We start from the raw sequence: 22,433 nt of genomic DNA, 5'->3' as shown, positions 1-22,433 counted from the left end.
CTCCCAGAGTGCTAAGAACCTTGGCGTGACCCTCGACAACACCCTGTCGTTCTCCACTAACATCAAGGCGGTGACCCGATCCTGTAGGTTCATGCTCTACAACATTCGCAGAGTACGACCCTGCCTCACACAGGAAGTGGCGCAGGTCTTAATCCAGGCACTTGTCATCTCCCGTCTGGATTACTGCAACTCGCTGTTGGCTGGGCTCCCTGCCTGTGCCATTAAACCCCTACAACTCATCCAGAACGCCGCAGCCCGTCTGGTGTTCAACCTTCCCAAGTTCTCTCACGTCACCCCGCTCCTCCGCTCTCTCCACTGGCTTCCAGTTGAAGCTCGCATACGATACAAGACCATGTTGCTTGCCTACGGAGACGTGAGGGGAACGGCACCTCCTTACCTTCAGGCTCTGATCAGTCCCTACACCCAAACGAGAGCACTGCGCTCATCCACCGCTGGCCTGCTGGCCCCCCTACCTCTGAGGAAGCACAGTTCCCGCTCAGCCCAGTCAAAACTGTTCGCTGCTCTGGCACCCCTATGGTGGAACAAGCTCCCTCACGACGCCAGGACAGCGGAGTCAATCACCACCTTCCGGAGACACCTGAAACCCCACCTCTTTAAGGAATACCTAGGATAGGATAAAGTAATCCTTCTAACCCCCACCCCCCCTAAAAGATTTAGATGCACTATTGTAAAGTGGTTGTTCCACTGGATATCATAAGGTGAATGCACCAATTTGTAAGTCGCTCTGGATAAGAGTGTCTGCTAAATGACTTAAATGTAGATGTAAAAACAAAGCACTGCATGATTTAGAACTGTCCCGCTGATGGGACGCCGATCCCTAAGAAGTTTTTAATGGGTATTGCTTCCACCCACTTGGTAAAGTGATTGGTTGCCGTCAGACACCAGCTGTTGCCATTCCTGGATTTAGTGAAGGGTCCGATGAGGTCCACCACTAACATTAAAAGTGTTAGAGAGAAGACAACTTTATTCGTATCTGTGTCATACAGTATGCAGATTTTCATATTTGTAAGGATACTGACACACACACACACACACACACACACACACACACACATTCTATAATATTGAACTCTGCTGCAGTCAAATAAAGCAAACAGTACAAAACAACTTATCAAGGCAAAATTTGAATTGGGACACGTACCAATCACTTGCCATTGTGAAACAGCTTTGATGGGCTTCAACTCCGGCACCACAGTCTTCACCCACTCAAACTTCTGGCAGGCTGGACAGGGTACTAACCTTTAAAAAAAACTTTTTGGGCTAGGGGGCAGTATTTTCACATCCGGATGAAAAGCATACCCAAAGTAAACTGCCAGTTACTCAGGCCCAGAAGCTAGGATATGCTTATTATTAGTAGAGTTGGATAGAAAACACTCTGAAGTTTTTAAAACTGTTTGAATAATGTCTGTGATTATAACAGAACTGATTTGGCAGGCGAAACCCCGAGCACAGTCCATCCAGGGAATTTTTTTGTTGTGAGCTCAATCTGTTTTCCATTAGATTTCTATGGCAATCCCTTTTTAATAGAAACATGCTTGCAGTTCCTATGGCTTCCACTAGATGTCAACAGTCTTTAGAAATTGGTTGATGTTTTTCCTTTGAGAAATGAAGAAGTAACCCTTTCCTTTCTGAGTGTCAAGCCAAGTGTACTTTTTTGTTTGGTGCGCGCGACCTGGAACTTACTCCACTTTAATTTTAGCCGCTATTGAACACAGTATATTCCGTCTTAAATGTTATAGATTATTTACGTTTTAAAATACCTAAAGTTGGATTAGGAAAATTGTTTGAAATGTTTGGACAAAGTTTACAGGTAACTTATTAGATACTTTGTAGGCATGTTGGGCGAGTTGGAACCGGTGTTTTTCTGAATCAAACACGCCAAATAAATTGACATTTTGGGGATATATAGAAGCAATTTATCGAACAAAAGGACCATTTGTGATGTTTATGGGACATTTTGGAGTGCCAACAGAAGAAGATCTTCAAAGGTAAGGCATGAATTATATCGTTATTTCTGACTTTTGTGTAGCACCTGCCTGGTTGAAATCTGATTTTCATGTGTTGGTATGCTGGGCGCTGTCCTCAGATAATCGCATGGTCTGCTTTCGCCGTAAAGCCTTTTTGAAATATGACACTGCGGCTGGATTAACAAGAAGTTAATCTTTAAACCGATGTATAAGCCTAGTATGTTTTATGAATTCTTATTATGAGTATTTATGTTTTTGAATTTGGCGCGCTGCAATTTCACTGGGTGTTCTCAAATCGATCCCGCTAAAGGGATTGGCACGCGAAGGGATCCATATTTAGCAAAAAGTGACAAATTGAAACATTGTGTGGTCTCTGATATGACATTCATTGAAATCATAATGATTTCATATATAGTAGATTGTGATTGATTAACAAAAGGTTATTTCAATTGCCCAGCTCTCCACCGCCTTGACAATTCCCTGTCAGAAGAAGCGTAGGTTGATTTTGGCAATCATGCACTTCAATCCGAAATGGCCAGCATGCATCTCGGTCAGCACCTCCTTCTCCTCCTTAGTGAAAATCACCCTCCTGTGTGGCTGGCCATCCTTCCCCCGTAGGTACATGTGATTGCCTAACAAGTTAGAAGAGGAAAGTTGAATTACTCAAGTCTAAGTACATTTGCACTGCCGTCTTTCTCTCTCTGTTTCTCTATTGCCATCTCTCTCTCTCTCTCTCTCTCTCTCTCTCTCTCTCTCTCTCTCTCTCTCTCTCTCTCTCTCTCTCTCTCCGTGTGTCTGTCTAGCAAAGACACCTAGTTAAGGGCATTTGGAATACCATCATTAGTTAGACCTATTCATTTGATTGATCGGGTTCAACTTATAGCTAGACACCTCAATGTGACAAACATATAACTATATCAGTGAAGGCTGCTGAGGGGAGGATGCCTTATACTGTCTGGAATGGAGTCAATGGAATGGAATTAACCACATGGAAACCACATGTTTTATACCATTCCATTGACTCTATTCCAGACATTATTATGTGCCACCGTGCCTCCCCTCAGCAGCCTCCACTGAAGTATATGTACAGCTAGCAACATGTACAGTTGAAGTCGGAAGTTTACATACACCTTAGCCAAATACATTTAAACTCAGTTTTTCACAATTCCTGACATTTTAATCCTAGTGAAAATTCCCTGTCCTAGGTCAGTTAGGGTCACCACTTTATTTTAATAATGTGAAAGGTCAGAATAATAGTAGAGAGAATGATTTATTTCAGCTTTTATTTCTTTCATCACATTCCCAGTGGGTCAGAAGTTAACATGCACTCAATTAGTAATTGGTAGAATTGCCTTTAAATTGTTTAACTTGGGTCAAACGTGTCGGGTAGCCTTCCACAAGCTTCCCACAATAAGTTGGGTGAATTTTGGCCCATTCCTCCTGACAGAGCTGGTGTAACTGACTCAGGTTTCTAGGCCTCCTTGCTCACACACACTTTTTCAGTTCTGCCCACAAATATTCTATAGGCTTGAGGTCAGGGCTTTGTGATGGCCACTCTAATACCTTGACTTTGTTGTCCTTAAGCCATTTTGCCACAACTTTGGAAGTATGCTTGGGGTCATTGTCCATTTGGTAGACCCATTTGCGACCAAGCTTCCTGACTGATGTCTTGGGATGTTGCTTCAATCTATCCATATAATTTCCTTTCTCATGATGCTATTTATTTTGTGAAGTGCACCAGTCCCTCCTGCACCAAAGCACCCCCACAACATGATGCTGCCACCCCCGTGCTTCATGGTTGAGATGGTGTTCTTCGGCTTGCAAGCCTCCCCCTTTTTCATCCAAACATAACGATAGTCATTATGGCCAAATAGTTCTATTTTTGTTTCATCAGACCAGAGGAAATTTCCCCAAAAAGTACGATCTTTGTCCCCATGTGCAGATGCAAACCGCTTATTTATGGCGGTTTTGGAGCAGTGGCTTCTTCCTTGCTGAGCGACCTTTCAGGTTATGTCGATATAGGATTAGTTTTACTGTGGAAATAGATACTTTTGTACCAGTTTCCTCCAGCATCTTCACAAGGTCCTTTGCTGTTGTTCTGGGATTGATTTGCACTTTTTGCACCAAAGTACTTTCATCTCTAGGAGCCAGAACACGTCACCTTCCTGAGCGGTGTGACGGCTGCGTTGTCCCATGGTGTTAATACTTGTGTACTATTGTTTGTAAATATGAACATGGTACCTTCAGGCATTTGGAAAATGCTCTCAAGGATGAACCAGACATGTGGAGGTCCACATTTTGTTTCTGATGTCTTGGCTGATTTCTTTTGATTTTCCCATGATGTCAAGCAGAGGCACTGAGTTTGAAGGTACACCTCCAATTGACTCAAATGATGTCAATTAACCTATCAGAAGCTTCTAAAGCCATGACATAATTTTCTGTAACTTTCCAAGCTGTTTAAAGGCACAGTCTACTTAGTGTATGTAAACTTTCAACCCACTGCAATTGTGATACAGTGAATTATAAGCAAAATAATCTGTCTGTAAACAATTGTTGGAAAAATGACTTGTGTCATGCACAAAGTAGATGTCCTAACTGACTTGCCAAAACTAGAGTTTGTTAACAAGAAGTATGTGGAGTGGTTGAAAAACAAGTTTTAATGACTCCAACCTAAGTGTATGTAAACTTCCGACTTCAACTGTAGGTGACCAACTAGCTAGATGGAAAATGGTTGTTGAAAACTGTTTGTTCATAGCTAAATCCATCCAGTTATCTAATAACGTAGAAGTTAACTGCTTAACGCTACCTTGAATTGTGAATTTCTCTGAATGTTGCGCCTTTGTTGAAAACAGTAGTGCCTTCATAGTACTTCGCTTGGTTAGAAAGATAAATTAAAATCTCCACGAGGGATATGAAGTTCAAGCTACATACAAACAGAAAGCTACAATAACAGTTACAGTGGCTAGCTAGCCAGCTGACACTGCTTTTTTTGGCAGGGGGACACTTTTTGGCATGACAGACCCCCCCCCAACCAAATCTCGCTTTAGGTCCCCAAAGGCTAGAGCCGTCTCTTGTGGTACGCCACACTTTACACGATTAACATTAGAGAAGCTTCCATTAAAGAAAACCCTCTGTATTCTGTTGGATAGATACAGTAGCTCTGAATCCACTATATGGCCGAGGTTGAAATTCCATAACAGGTTATGGTCAATAATATCAAAGGCTGCACTGAAATCTAACAGTACAACTCCCACAATCTTCTTATCAATTTATTTCAACCAATCATCAGTAATTTGTGTCAGTGCAGTACATGTTGAGTGCCCTTCTCTTTAAGCATGCTGAAAGTCTGTTGTTAATTTGTTTACAGAGAAATAACATCTGATTAAACACAATCTTTTCCTAAAGTTTGCTAATAGTCGGCAGTAAGCCGATTGGTCGGTTGTTAGAACCAGTTAACAGTGCTTTACCATTCTTGGGTAGTGGAAGGACTCTGGCTTCCCTCCAAGTCTGAGGACAAACACTTTTCTTCAGACTCCGATTAAAAATATGAAAAATAGGAGTGGCTATAGAGTCAGCTACCATCCTCAATAGCTTTCCAATTAAGTTGGCAATACCAGGTGGAAAAAGTCCCTCAACATGATGAGACATTAATTGCTTAATTAACTCAGGAACCACACCTGTGTGGAAGCATCTGCTTTCAATTTAATTTGTTTCCCTTGTTTACTCTACTTGTAAATGTTCACACACACACACTCCTCCGTGCTGGCAAATCGGATCGCTGACAGCTGTGTCACTAACAGTATTCATACGTGGATCAATAACAACAGCAGCATGTCTGTCAGATGGACCACAACACCACAGCACCCCAACAGACTGGTTGACAGGCAGGCAGTTAGCATCACTCCTCAGTCACCTCTACACTGTGATAGCTGACTGCCTGGGCCCTCTGCTTTGAGAAAGTAGCATTTGGTCTAGTGTTGTTCTCTTACCTATTCATCTTCCTGTGTGGCACCGATCTGGATGCTCTTTTCCTGTCGTGACTTTGTGTGTGAGAAATGTGTGTGTGTGTGTGTGTGACTTCCCTTCCTCTCCCCAATGACAAACGGAAGAGTTGTAATTAATGGCCATTAGTGGATACATGTTCCTCTGCTTGCTTTCTGTGTCCTTATTAACTATGTTGTGCTTTTGCTGTGTGTGTGCGTACGAACGTGTGCGATTGTGCGCGTGCACCCCCATGTGTATGTGATTAATCATATGCATGGCTCTCCAGACAGCTTGAATGGTGTATCAGGTGGTATTAGAGGAACTCCAGAAGCATGTAGAGTGTACAGCAGCTGTAGGTGCACACAGGAGCCTCTGTCTGCCTTTGTGTGTGTGTCTTCTTCTTAGGTCTACATAATATATATAACCCACATCTGAGAGAGAGAATACCTGACCACTATGACTGACCCAAACTTAAGGAAAGCTTTGACTATGTTAGCATAGCCTTGCTATTGAGAAAGACCGCCGTAGGCAGACCTGGCTCTCAAGAGAAGACAGGCTATGTGCACACTGCCCACAAAATGAGTTGGAAACTGAGCTGCAGTTCCTAACCTCCTGACAAATGTATGACCATATTAGAGACTTTCAACCGGTTCTCCCCATTAAGCGAGTCGGAGTCGGAGGCCGAGACTTCTCTGGTCTCTACTCCTCCCGTTGTGGGGTCTGAGACGCCGACGGCTCCCACCATTAGCTCTGACAAATTGAAAACCCTAGTCATTGGCGACTCCATTACCCGGAGTATTAGACTTAAAACTAATCATCCAGCGATCATACACTGTTTACCAGGGGGCAGGGCTACCGACGTTAAGGCTAATCTAAAGACGGTGCTGGCTAAAGCTAAAACTGGCGAGTGTAGAGAGTATAGAGATATTGTTATCCATGTCGGCACCAACGATGTTAGGATGAAACAGTCAGAGGTCACCAAGCGCAACATAGCTTCAGCGTGTAAATCAGCTAGAAAGATGTGTCGGCATCGATTAATTGTCTCTGGCCCCCTCCCAGTTAGGGGGAGTGATGAGCTCTACAGCAGAGTCTCACAACTCAATCGCTGGTTGAAAACTGTTTTCTGCCCCTCCCAAAAGATAGAATTTGTAGATAATTGGCCCTCTTTCTGGGACTCACCCACAAACAGGACCAAGCCTGGCCTGTTGAGGAGTGACGGACTCCATCCTAGCTGGAGGGGTGCTCTCATCTTATCTACGAACATAGACAGGGCTCTAACTCCTCTAGCTCCACAATGAAATAGGGTGCAGGCCAGGCAGCAGGCTGTTAGCCAGCCTGCCAGCTTAGTGGAGTCTGCCACTAGCACAGTCAGCGTAGTCAGCTCAGCTTTCCCCATTGAGACCGTGTCTGTGCCTCGATCTAGGTTGGGCAAAATTAAAAATGGCGGTGTTCGCTTTAGCAATCTCACTAGTATAAAGACCTCCTCCATTCCTGCCATTATTGAAAGAGATTGTGATACCTCACATCTCAAAATTGGGTTACTTAATGTTAGATCCCTCACTTCCAAGGCAGTTATAGTCAATGAACTAATCACTGATAATAATCTTGATGTGATTGGCCTGACTGAAACATGGCTTAAGCCTGATGAATTTACTGTGTTAAATGAGGCCTCACCCCCAGGTTACATTAGTGACCATACCCCCCGTGCATCCGGCAAAGGCGGAGGTGTTGCTAACATTTACGATAGCAAATTTCAATTTACAAAAAAAAAACAACAATGACGTTTTCGTCTTTTGAGCTTCTAGTCATGAAATCTATGCAGCCTACTCACTCACTTTTTATAGCTACTGTTTATAGGCCTCCTGGGCCATATGCAGTGTTCCTCACTGAGTTCCCTGAATTCCTATCGGATCTTGTAGTCATAGCAGATAATATTCTAATTTTTGGTGACTTTAACATTCACATGGAAAAGTCCACAGACCCACTCCAAAAGGCTTTCGGAGCCATCATCGACTCAGTGGGTTTTGTCCAACATGTCTCTGGACTTACTCACTGCCACAGTCATACTCTGGACCTAGTTTTGTCCCATGGAATAAATGTTGTGGATCTAAATGTTTTTCCTCATAATCCTGGACTATCGGACCACCATTTTATTACGTTTGCAATTGCAACAAATAATCTGCTCAGACCCCAACCAAGGAGCATTAAAAGTCGTGCTATAAATTCTCAGACAACCCAAAGATTCCTTGATGCCCTTCCAGACTGCCTCTGCCTACCCAAGGACGTCAGAGGACAAAAATCAGTTAACCACCTAACCGAGGAACTCAATTTAACCTTGCGCAATACCCTAGATGCAGTTGCACCCCTAAAAACTAAAAACATCTGTCATAAGAAACTAGCTCCCTGGTATACAGAAAATACACGAGCTCTGAAGCAAGCTTCCAGAAAATTGGAACGGAAATGGCGCCACACCAAACTGGAAGTCTTCCGACTAGCTTGGAAAGACAGTACCGTGCAGTATCGAAGAGCCCTTACTGCTGCTCGATCATCCTATTTTTCCAACTTAATTGAGGAAAATAAGAACAATCCGAAATTTCTTTTTGATACTGTCGCAAAGCTAACTAAAAAGCAGCCTTCGCAAATGGAGGATGGCTTTCACTTCAGCAGTAATAAATTTATGAACTTCTTTGAGGAAAAGATCATGATCATTAGAAAGCAAATTACAGACTCCTCTTTAAATCTGGGTATTCCTCCAAAGCTCCATTGTCCTGAGTCTGCACAACTCTGCCAGGACCTAGGATCAAGGGAGATACTAAAGTGTTTTAGTACTATATCTCTTGACGCAATGATGAAAATAATCATGGCCTCCAAACCCTCAAGCTGCATACTGGACCCTATTCCAACTAAACTACTGAAAGAGCTGCTTCCTGTGCTTGGCCCTCCTATGTTGAACATAATAAACGGCTCTCTATCCACCGGATGTGTACCAAGCTCACTAAAAGTGGCAGTAATAAAGCCTCTCTTGAAAAAGCCGAATCTTGATCCAGAAATTATAAAAAACTATCGGCCTATATCGAATCTTCCATTCCTCTCCAAAATTTTAGAAAAAGCTGTTGCACAGCAACTCACTGCCTTCCTGAAGACAAACAATGTATACGAAACGCTTCAGTCTGGTTTTAGACCCCATCATAGCACTGAGACTGCACTTGTGAAGGTGGTAAATGACCTTTTAATGACGTCAGACCGAGGCTCTGCATCTGTCCTCGTGCTCCTAGATCTTAGTGCCGCTTTTGATACCATCGATCACCACATTCTTTTGGAGAGATTGGAAACCCAAATTGGTCTACATGGACAAGTTCTGGCCTGGTTTAGATCTTATCTGTCGGAAAGATATCAGTTTGTCTCTCTGAATGGTTTGTCCTCTGACAAATCAATTGTAAATTTCGGTGTTCCTCAAGGTTCCGTTTTAGGACCACTATTGTTTTCACTATATATTTTACCTCTTGGGGATGTCATTCGAAAACATAATGTTAAATTTCACTGCTATGCGGACGACACACAGCTGTACATTTCAATGAAACATGGTGAAGCCCCAAAATTGCCCTCGCTAGAAGCCTGTGTTTCAGACATAAAGAAGTGGATGGCTGCAAACTTTCTACTTTTAAACTCGGACAAAACAGAGATGCTTGTTCTAGGTCCCAAGAAACAAAGAGATCTTCTGTTGAATCTGACAATTAATCTGGATGGTTGTACAGTCGTCTCAAATAAAACTGTGAAGGACCTCGGCGTTACTCTGGACCCTGATCTCTCTTTTGAAGAACATATCAAGACTGTTTCAAGGACAGCTTTTTTCCATCTACGTAACATTGCAAAAATCTGAAATTTTCTGTCCAAAAATGACGCGAAAAATTAATCCATGCTTTTGTTACTTCTAGGCTGGACTACTGCAATGCTCTACTTTCCGGCTACCCGGATAAAGCACTAAATAAACTTCAGTTAGTGCTAAATACGGCTGCTAGAATCCTGACTAGAACCAAAAAATTTGATCATATTACTCCAGTGTTAGCCTCCCTACACTGGCTTCCTGTTAAGGCAAGGGCTGATTTCAAGGTTTTACTGCTAACCTACAAAGCATTACATGGGCTTGCTCCTACCTATCTTTCCGATTTGGTTCTGCCGTACATACCTACACGTACGCTACGGTCACAAGACGCAGGCCTCCTAATTGTCCCTAGAATTTCTAAGCAAACGGTTGGAGGTAGGGCTTTCTCCTATAGAGCTCCATTTTTATGGAATGGTCTGCCTACCAATGTGAGAGACGCAGACTCAGTCTCAACCTTTAAGTCTTTACTGAAGACTTATCTCTTCAGTAGGTCCTATGATTAAGTATAGTCTGGCCCAGGAGTGTGAAGGTGAACGGAAAGGCTGGAGCAACGAACTGCCCTTGCTGTCTCTGCCTTGCCGGTTCCCCTCTTTCCACTGGGATTCTCTGCCTCTAACCCTTTTACAGAGGCTGAGTCACTGGCCTACTGGTGTTCTTCCATGCCGTCCATGGGAGGGGTGCGTCACTTGAGTGGGTTGAGTCACTGACGTGGTCTTCCTGTCTGGGTTGGCGCCCCCCCTTGGGTTGTGCCATGGCGGAGATCGTTGTGGGCTATACTCGGCCTTGTCTTAGGACGGTAAGTTGGTGGTTGGAGACATCCCTCTAGTGGTGTGGGGGCTGTGCTTTGGCAAAGTGGGTGGGGTTATATCCTGCCTGTTTGGCCCTGTCCGGGGTATCATCGGATGGGGCCACAGTGTCTTCTGATCCCTCCTGTCTCAGCCTCCAGTATTTATGCTGCAGTAGTTTGTGTCGGGGGCTAGGGTCAGTCTGTTACATCTGGAGTATTTCTCTTGTCTTATCCGGTGTCCTGTGTGTATTTAAATATGCTCTCTCTAATTCTCTCTTTCTCTCTTTCTGTCTTTCTCTCGGAGGACCTGAGCCCTAGGACCATGCCTCAGGACTACCTGGTATGATGACTCCTTGCTGTCCCCAGTCCACCTGGCCGTGCTGCTGCTCCAGTTTCAACTGTTCTGCCTGCGGCTATGGAACCCTGACCTGTTCACCGGACGTGCTTGTTGCACCCTCGACAACTACTATGATTATTATTATTTGACCATGCTGGTCATTTATGAACATTTTAACATTTTAACATTTTGACCATGTTCTGTTATAATATCCACCCTGCACAGCCAGAAGAGGACTGGCCACCCCTCATAGCCTGGTTCCTCTCTAGGTTTCTTCCTAGGTTTTTGGCCTTTCTAGGGAGTTTTTCCTAGGGAGTTTTTCCTAGCCACCGTGCTTCTTTCACATGCTTTGCTTGCTGTTTGGGGTTTTAGGCTGGGTTTCTGTACAGCACTTTGAGAATATCAGCTGATGTACGAAGGGCTATATAAAAATAAATTTGATTTGATTTGAGAGAGACATATTTCTCTCAGATTACACAGATCCACAAAGAATTAGAAAACAAACCAATTTTGATAAAGTCCCATATCTACTGGGTGAAATACCACCGTGTGCCATCACAGAAGCAACTTTTGTGACCTATTGCCACAAGAAAAGGGCAACCAGTGAAGAACAAACACCATTGTAAATACAACCCATATTTATGTTTATTTATTTTTCCTTTTGTACTTTCACTATTTGCAACACTGTTGAACTTTTGTGAGTGTAATGTCTACTGTTCATTTTTATTGTTTATTTAACTTTTTGTTTATTATCTACTTCACTTGCTTTGGCAATGTTAACATATGATTCCCATGCCAATAAAGCTCTTGAATTGAATTAATAGAGAGAGAGAGTGAGAGAGAAGCTGGTTCTGGGGCTCATAAACACAAACAGACCCCACAGAGCCCCAGATTATAAAAAGAGCTGTCCTGGTGGAACCCTGAGAAATAATCCCTGAGAGAGAGGAGAGAGAGAGATACCTGGGGTTCTGTCAGGTGATGATGTGTTGTGTTGCTGAGTCATTATGGTGCTAAGTAGGGTTGAATGGCCGGAACCCGGTTACTGAGATTTACACCCCAAAACCACTCCCTTTTCTCGTGATAAAAAAATGCCAAAAAATTGTAAATTCCAATAAATTATTTATATGAACAGTATGGCGTGAAATGGAACTGTTAAATTATATGCAATGTCTAAATCTTAAATGAAATGAAATCAAACATTATTTGTCACATGTACCGAATACAAGTGTAGACCTTACCGTAAAATGCTTACTTTACAAGCCCTTACCCAACAGTGCAGTTAAAGAAGAGTTAAAAAAAATATTAACCAAATATACTAAAGTAAAAAATAATAATAAATATGGCTTCTCTACGGCCTCTGCATGATGTAAATCAATTTTATACATGACCTTCAATCAGTTACAAATATGAGTATATACTGCTTCCTTTCCTACTGTCCTCCCTCTCCTTCTATACTGAGTACCATTTTCTATCCAAACACAGCTTCTAGTCTTGTTTGAATGTAAATCATTCATCTATCATTTTAATTCTGTTTATTACTAGTGTTCCACACAGCTTGTGTCATTCGGCCCATATACATACAGCTAATACTAGAGGGGTAGTGAGACGATGGTAATGATGATGATGATGCTCTAGACTTATCTTTCCGCTCTTCAAGATTAGTATCGTTATTTCTCTCTTATTTGAAGTCCTGCCACAACATCTCACATGGGATAAGGTCTGGACTTTGACTAGGCCATTCCAAAACTTCAAAATGTGTTGCTTTTTAGACATTTTCATGTACATTTGACTGTGTGCTTTGGGTCATTGTCTTGTTGCATGACCCAGCTGCGTTCAGCTTCAGCTCACAGATGGATGGTCTGACATTCTCCTGTATAATTATCTGATACAGGTTGAAATTCATGGTTCCTTCTATTATGACAAGCCGTCCTGGTCCTGAGGCAGCAAAACATCCCTAAACCATGGGGCTCCCGAGTGGTGCAGCGGTCTAAGTCTTTAGAATCAGCTTGATCCCCTCTGTCGAAGATGCTTGGACCTTCTTTTTTAATATTTTTAGTGGTATTGTTAACAAACACGCCCCCATAAAGACAATGAGAATGAAAAACAGGTTCAGCCCCTGGTTTGACCGTGAATATGCAGAATTACTCCACCTCAAGAATTGCATTTGGTGAAAAGCTTGGCACTCGCACACTCGTTCAGGCAAATGAGAAATAAGTGCACTCAGGCTATCCGGAAGGCCAAAGTTAGTTACTTTAAGGAGCAGTTCTCTCTCTGTGGGTCTAACCCCAAGAAGTTCTGGAAAACGGTTAAAAACCTGGAGAATAAACCCTCCTCCTCACAGCTGTCCATCTCCATTAATGTTGATGATGTGGTTGTTACTGTTAATAAGTAATTGTATTTATTTATTTCACCTTTATTTAACCAGGTAGGCATATACCTATTCATGTCACTGAGAGAGAGAGAGGGTAACGTATAATGTTTACATTATGTCAGGACATGTTATTTTCAGCCATCAGGGATCCTATGGGAGGGATCCTCTGGGAGGAGAAGAGACACAGTCTGGTACCAATCACCATGACAGTCTTGAGTTGTGGAGGAGTGAGCACCTTGGGGTAGAGTTCAGGTTAGATGAAGTGAGGAAGAACAGATATCACTAAGGTTCTGTCTAGCAACAGAGATGCGTTGGCTGTTCAGATGTGTAGTAGCAGACTCAGCATAGAAAGGATTAAATATCAATGCTTGTGTGAATATGTTTTTGTCTAATGCAGCTGTATTGATCATCTGGGAAGAATAAACTTGGTCTGAGCTTTCATAGAGTCCGTTGTGTTTTTACTCTGAGAATTAGAATCTAACACTACCAACAAGAAGCACATGGCTGAGCTCTTTAATCACCACTTAATTAAGTCAGGATTCCTATTTGACTCAGCCAATCCTCCTTGCCCGTCCAACATTTCCTCATCTCCCACCCCTTCTAATGTGACTAGCCCTGATGCTCCTCCCTCTTTTTCCCCTGCACCGCTACAAAGTTTCTCCCTGCAGGCAGTCACTGAGTCCGAAGTGCTAAAGGAACTCCTTAAACTTGACCCCCAAAAAACATCTGTGTCAGATGGTTTAGACCCTTTCTTCTTTAGGGTTGCTTCCCCTATCATCGCCAAGCCTATCTCCAACCTTTTTAACCCGTCTCTCCTTTCTGAGGAGGTTCCCATTGCTTGGAAGGCAGCCACAGTTAATCCTTTATTTAAAAGGGGAGATCAAGCTGATCCTAACTGTTATTGGCCTATTTCTATTTTGCCCTCTTTATCAAAAGTGTTGGAAAAACTTTCTTGATGTCTATAGTATTCTCTTGGGTATGCATTCTGGTTTCCACTCAGGTTATGGATGTGTCACTGCAACCTTAAAGGTCCTCAATGATGTTACCATTGCCCTTGTTTCCAAGCAATATTTTGCTGCAAAACTTTTGATAGGGTAGACCATTCCATTCTTGTTGGCCGGTTAAGGAGTATTGTTGTCTCTGAGGGGTCTTTGGCCTGATTTGCTAACTATCGCTAACTAACTAGCTAACTAGAGTGCAATGTATAAAGTCAGAAAATCTGCTGTCTCAGCCACTGCCTGTCACCAAGGGAGTACCCCAAGACTCAATCCTAGACCCCACGCTCTTCTCAATTTACATCAACAACATAGCTCAGGTGGTAGGAAGCTCTCTCATCCATTTATATGTAGATGATACAGTTTTATACTCAGCTGGCCCCTCCCCTGATTTTGTGTTAAATGCTCAACAACAAAGCTTTCTTAGTGTCCAACAAGATTTCTCTACCCTGAACCTTGTTATGAACACCTCCAAAACAAAGGTAATGTGGTTTGGTAAGGAGAATGCCCCTCTCCCCACAGGTGTTATTACTACCTCTGAGGGTTTAGAGCTTGAGGTAGTCACCTCATACAAGTACTTGGGAGTATGGCTAAACGATACACTGTCCTTCTCTCAGCACATATCAAAGCTGCAGGCTAAAATTAAATCTAGACTTGGTTTCCTCTATCGTAATCGCTCCTCTTTCACCCCAGCTGCCAAAATAACCCTGATTCAGATGACCATGCTAAATTACGGAGACATAATTTATAGATCGCCAGATAAAGATGCTCTCGAGAAGCTAGATGTTCTTTACCATTCGGCCATCAGATTTGTCACCAATGTTCCTTATATACTCCTATATACTCCTCTGTAAACTGGTCATCTCTGTGTACCCGTCGCAAGACTCACTGGTTGATGCTTATTTATAAAACCCTCTTTGAGGCTCCCCCTATCTGAGATATCTACTGCAGCCCCCATCCTCCACATACAACACCTGTTCTGCCAGTCACATTCTGTTAAATGTCCCCAAAGCACACACATCCCTGGGTCACTCTTCTTTTCACTTCGCTGCAGCTAGCGACTGGAACGAGCTGCAAACAACCACTCAGACTGGACAGTTTTATCTCAGTCTCTTCATTCAAAGACTCAATCATGGACACTCTTACTGACAGTTGTGGCTACTTTGTGTGATGTATTGTCGTCTCTACATTTTTGCCCTTTGTGCTGTTGTCTGTGCCCAATAATGTTTGTACCATGTTTTGTGCTGCTACCATGTTGTGTTGCTGCCATGTTGTTGTCATGTTGTGTTGCTACCATGCTGTGTTGTCATGTGTTGCTGCCTTGATATGTTGTCTTAGGTTTCTCTTTATGTAGTGTTGTGTTGTCATGTGTGTTTTGTCCTATATTTTATATTGTATTCATTTTTTATTTTTTAATCCCACGCCCCCGTCCCCGCAGGAGGCCTTTTGCCTTTTGGTAGGCCTTCATTGTAAATAAGAATTTGTTCTTAACTGATTTGCTTTGTTAAGAAAGGTTAAATAAAATTAAAATAAATAAAGAATGATCATCCATGTGCTTTGTGGACTTTTTGGATGACATGGGTCCCATAACTTTGCATAACTTTATTTATTAAATAAATGAAATAAGTATGCAATTGTTGTGTTATTTGTTCACTCAGGTTTCCTTTATCTAATATCAGGTTCTTTATCTAATATTAGGTTCTTTATCTAATATCAGGTTCTTTATCTAATATCAGGTTCTTTATCTAATATCAGGTTCTTTATCTAATATTAGGTTCTTTATCTAATATTAGGTTCTTTATCTAATATCAGGTTCTTTATCTAATATCAGGTTTTGGTTGAAGATCTGATAACATTTAGTATCAAAAATATGCAAAAGTAGAGAGAATTATACAGTGCATTCGGAAAGTATTCGGACCCCTTGACTTTGTTACAATTGGATGAAAATGTTTTCCCCCTCATCAATCTACACACAATACCACATAATGAAAAAGTGTAACAATGTCTTTAGAAATTTTTGCTCATTTTTTGAAAATGAAACACAGAAATATCTAATTTACGTAAGTCTTCACACCCCTGAGTGAATACATGTTCACCTTTGCCAGAGCTTTGCACACCTGGATTGTACAATATTTGCACATTATTATTCAGAATTCTTCAAACTCTGTCAAGTTGGTTGTTGATCATTGCTAGACAGCCATAGATTTTCAAGCCGATTTAAGTCAAAACTGTAACTAGGCCACTCAGGAGCATTCAATGTCATCTTGGTAAGCAACTCCAGTCTATATTTGGCCTTGTGTTTTAGGTTATTGTCTTGCTGAAAGGTGAATTTGTCTTCCAATGTATGTTGGAAAGCAGACTGAACCAGGTTTTCTTCTAGGATTTTGCCTGTGCTTAACTCTATTACATTTATTTTTATCCTAAAAAAACTCCCTTGCTGATGACAAACATACCCATAACATGATGCAGCCATCACCATGCTCAGTGATGTTTTGTGTTAGAAAAGCCCCAATCATAATGCTTTGTATTCAGGACATTTCTTGGAGATTTACTTTTATTATTTTTATTCTGTACAGGCTTCCTCCTTTTCACTCTGTCAATTAGGTTAGTATTGTGGAGTAACTGCAATGTTGTTGACTTAGCCCACGGACGAGAGTCTCTTCCTGGGGTTCCCTGACTGAGTGAAGTGGGTGAAGGGTTTTGAAATGGTCTACTTTTTCATCTTTACTTCTGTCCTCCCCTCGCACGCACACACACACCCTTAACCCCTTTTCTCTAACAGAGCACTTGACAACATGACTACACAGTGAATCTGAGATGGAAATGATTGTTTCTTTTCTTGCTGAATGTTCTGTGTGGTAGTTTCAGTGTGACACCCTGAGCCCTGCTTCTCTTCCGTGAGACTGTCACACACACATCACCACAGTGCTACCAGCAACACACACAGTGCTACCAGCAACACACACAGTGCTACCAGCAACACACACACACACACACACACACACACACACACACACACACACACACACACACACACACACACACACACACACACACACACACACACACACACACACACACACACACACACACACAGAGGAACACACACACACACCCTCGGACTGAATGTCCAAAACAGACACCCGTGTGTGTGTGTGTAGGTGTGTGAGTGTGTAGGTGTGTTATTTGTTGTGTATTGGGCTGTGTATTTAGTTGTACAGGATGCTGGACAAACTATTCAGACTCATTTTAAAAGTGACATTGGCTGCTGGGTATTCCCTACTTTACCATGATTGCATTGCTATGAGTAGATCCATATCAGTACTGAACAGAAAACAAATGGAATTATTCATTTCTAAACAGTTTATCTCTGTATCTTCTGTTATCTCCTTGTATACTATATACAGTATAGAAATGTTTAGATACCGAATTCAACTAAAGTGAAATGCCCAACCATACATACACAAATCGATTATGTTGATTGTATAGGTTAGCTATAGTTTATTGCAAAATTGAAGCACACACACACATTTTTGTTTTACTATTCTAGTGGGGACCAAACAATTGATTCCCATTCAAAATCCAATTTTCCCTAACCCCTAAACCTAACGCTAACACTAAACCTAACCCTAACCTTGACCTTAACCTTAACCCCTAACTTAAATCTAACCCTAACTCCTGAATCTAACTCCTAACACTAACCCTAATTCTAACCCTTAACCCTAAAATAGTAAAACAAAAAACACACATTTTGGGGAACCAAAAGTGTTGGGAGAAATTCACTTATGTGTATATGTAGCAATACTTTTGGAGCTCACTGTACAAATCTCTGAGCCTCTGTCAGCTCTGGACGGTAGATTTAGCACAATCATGAAGATCATTTGGTGATGAATATGCACCTCTGATGCCAACCTATGAAAGGATGAACGAGGGAGAGAGTGAGAGAAAATACACTCTCTCCCACTCTTCTTCTCTTTCCCTTGACCATAATGGTACCAGTTTAGCAGTAATGAGTTGAGATCTGAGCTTTGGACAGAATAATAATTATCAGCTTGTGTATTATTTATGTGTGTGTAAATGAAGCGGTAGCCTTGTAAAGTGCTGCTTCGGGGCTGTATGAGTACGGTAATGAGGAAGTGTTTCTTTCATTTGGATTGGCTAAGCATTTTTACTTTTAAAAACAGTGGAAATGGTTAATGCATTCTGATGATCTCTCTCTCTCTCTCACACACACACGCACGCACGCACGCACGCACGCACGCACGCACGCACGCACGCACACACACACACACACACACACACACACACACACACACACACACACACACACACACAGAGGTAAACACATACCCATTTATTTTGTTTGTGTGCGCTTGTGCATGTGCTTGCTTGTCTGTGTGTGGGAGAGGGACCAAGCAGGAGTTTGTCTCTATGGGTGGTGATGTAACATCTGTGTAGTGATGGGGACATATACTGTATAATATATGTACAGTACCAGTCAAAAGTTTGGACACACCTACTCATTCCAGGGTTTTTCTTCTTTTTTTTTACTATTTTCATTGTAGAATAATAGTGAAGACATCAAAGCTATGAAATAACACATATGGAATCATGTAGTAAGCAAAAAGAGTGTAAAACAATGCAAAATATATTTTATATTTGAGATTCTTAAAAGTATACACCCTTTGCCTTGATGACAGCTTTGCACACTCTTGGCATTCTCTCAACCAGCTTCATGAGGAATGCTTTTCCAACAGTCTTGAAGGAGTTCCCACATATGCTGAGCACTTGTTGGCTGCTTTTCCTTCAAGTCTCTTCTCAAATACAATTGGAGGTCTCTCTATCTCTATCCCTCTCTCAATTAAATTAAATTCAAGGGGCTTTATTATTTGTTTGTTTGTTTACATATGTCTCTCTCCCTCTATCTTTCTGTCTTTCTCTCTCTCCTTATCGCTGTCTTTCCCATCCCACCCATCTCTCTCTCCCTCTATCCCCTCTTTTCCAGTCAGACTACAGAGGGATGTTTGTCGGTAGTCTGGTCTGTTGTAATTATAAAGGCAGGTTGGTTACATTCAGCTTTGACACAGGAAGAAAGTGCTTATTAGCAAGAAAGAGGATGATACTGTTTGGATTAATGATTACACCCTAGATCAGCTAGATGCTGGCAAGAGCGTGTAATGAGGTATTGGATGTGTCATTGTCTGTTACCTTGATTACTCTAATTTGTCTCTCTACAAACACGCTCACCTATGTTATAAACATCCATTCGTGGGCTAGGTGTTAGCAACCTCATGATGGGTATAGGGACAATGTGAGTATTATGTAGTAGCCTAAAGCTATCACTGTTACATTGAACTGGGTGAATGGAATATGACAGTCATCCAATACGCTGTAATAGAAATTAGACCATGCTCATGATTTTTTGTTGTTGTTGCCCTCCCCGATTTTAATTACACGGCTCCGACCTCCACAGGTATAGTGTTGTCATAGGGTGGAGGAGCGGCTCTCCCTCACTTATTTACACTTGACAATACAGGGACCTGGTAAAACTATTTCTGGAAAATTAATTCTAAATAAATTATATTTAATTACCACAAAAAATGCCATGAAAAACGATAGAATGACAAACCAAATGAACATGTATAGCAGCCTAGAGGTTCATTGTGGTTTCTTCCCTGTCTTCTCTCTGGTGGTGCCGAGAAGGATGAACAACTGTAGGCTACGGGTGTGTACTGCAGAGGCCTGTCGGAGCATAAAACAAAACTCCCCCCCAAATACACATTCACCGTGTGTCTGACTTGATGTTCATGAAACTCCACAGACCTCTCTGCTCTTGTTCAGTGGAACACAGAACGATATGTTACCACTTGGTTACGACGACATCATTCTGCCCAGGAAACAAACCAGAGTGGCAACCTCCCTCCCCCCAAAAAATGAGAATAATGTAAAGCCCAAGGAGCCTGATCCTCTCTGGAAGTTTCTGTAGCCCTGCTTGGGATTTTGAGCCTAAATCGGAGGCCAAGTTGGAGGTAACAATGCATTTAGGTTCTAGTTTATTGAGATGCATGAATACACAACACAAATATTGATTTTATGGTTTAAAAGGAATTTCCTGCAGTTCTACGTAGTAATGATTTATGTTCACTACTTGGTCGATTTGATAACATGTTTAATCTATTCAAATAAATTCTATGAACTGATTGTTCTCTCTTTTTTTTGTAATAGGGTGTATTGTAACCATGTGTTCAAGCTAATCAAATCATGATACAATAATCACTTATGAAACTGTACCCCCCTCCCTTTGGTCTCAGACGTCAGGAAGCGAACCCAATCCCCCACCCTTCCCCTTTAGAAAAGTTGAAATATTTACATTTTTAATGCCAATAAAAATGTTTAAAAAAGAGTATACTGTACAAACAATACAATGCAATGTCTACTCTAAATAAAGCTCTCTTCACAAACACTGTAATAGCTACTGTAAATTGGACAGTGAAGTTAGATTAACAATTATTTAAGCTTTCTGCCAATATCAGATATATCTATGTCCTGGGAAATGTTCTTGTTACTTACAACCTCATGCTAATCGCATTACCCTACGTTAGCTCAACCGTCCCGTGGAAGGGACACTGATCCCAAAGAAATGTTAAGCTATATGTATTTACATTAACCTATAGCCTACAAATATTGTAGCTATACAATGTAGTTGTAGAGCTATTAGGCCTACTGCTAATTATTGTTGTTTGTTCCTGAGCTGGCCGAATGGCAGAGCTATCCTTCAGCTGTCCTTTCAGCACCACAAGCTATCCTTCAGCTGTCCTTTCAGCACCACAAGCGATCCTGGCGCTGTCCTTTCAGCACCACAAAGGGAGCTCCAAACACTTAAAATGACATCTACTCAAGACCTGTTGCCTGTACGCCTAATAGTCCTACTCGTCACTATTTATTATTACAAATAGAAGATTATCTCTTCTCAATTATCACTTCTCACAATGGTGCTTGTTTAGTTAGATCAAAGCTGAATCAATGTCTTGCAAGATCACATAACGATTAATTTGTATTTTACTTAACAGAACCAAATATGATGGCAGAGTAGGCCTATAACATCATGACATCATTAACGGTTGTTTTTTCCCACTTCCTCACCAAAATAAATAGCACCACGCCACAGAGAGAGAGAGTGGGAAGGAGGGAGAGATAGAGAGGGAGGGAAAGAGAAAAAGATAGAGGGAGAGATAGAAGGAAGAAAGAATGCAAGGAGAGAGAGAGAGAAAATGTGATGGTGGTTTTTCAGTAGGCGTTTCTGTGTGGAAGCGGCATGACTTTTTACCGTTTCTTAACAAGCGTTAGACACCAGTGGTGAAGATGTGGGAGATGAGGTTAAAGGGTAAAGTACAGTGAGTGAAGGGGAATGGAGGGACAGCACATGACTGTATCCTGTGTGGTGTCAGTGGTAACCATCAGTGCTGAAAGTGTCTGTGTAATAATAATAATAATAATAATAATGAGGTTATATTAGGAAGAGTTTGAGAGGCAGTAGATTAGAGTCTTGTCTCAAATACAGTTAGAGGTCTTTCTCTCTCTCTCTCTCTCTCTCTCAATTCAATTTGCTTTATTGGCATGACTTAACAATGTACATATTGCCAAAGCTTACTTTGGAGATTTACAATACTAACATAATTAAAATAATAATCAATATTATCAACGGGACAACATTAACAACAATAAACAAGTGTCAAAATAACCATACATTTAACAATAAGCATAGAGGACATGTGCAGGTTGGTTGGTCTGTCAGACACTGTCCCTCATCTTATGGCAGACAGCAATGTAGTGCGCTGCCAACACACAGCTCTCTGTGTCCTCCCCCAACAGGATGGGTAGCCTATCCTCATCAGAGAGGTCTTTGAAACCTTGAATAAGGGTTTCAAATTTGGGGAAATGACACTCCTAATTGTTTCCTATTTTTTACATTTTGTCAGGACATGCAGCTCTGTCTTGGGTTCTGCTGTGGTGCAGTGATTGCACAGCCTTTCATTTACAGAGAGACAGGTTTTCCTGTGTCTACCCTTCTGTGTCTACCCTTCTCTC

This window comes from Salmo salar, chromosome ssa09, assembly GCF_905237065.1.
Source record: "Salmo salar chromosome ssa09, Ssal_v3.1, whole genome shotgun sequence".
NCBI lineage: Eukaryota > Metazoa > Chordata > Actinopteri > Salmoniformes > Salmonidae > Salmo > Salmo salar.
This window is presented reverse-complemented; position numbering follows the sequence as displayed.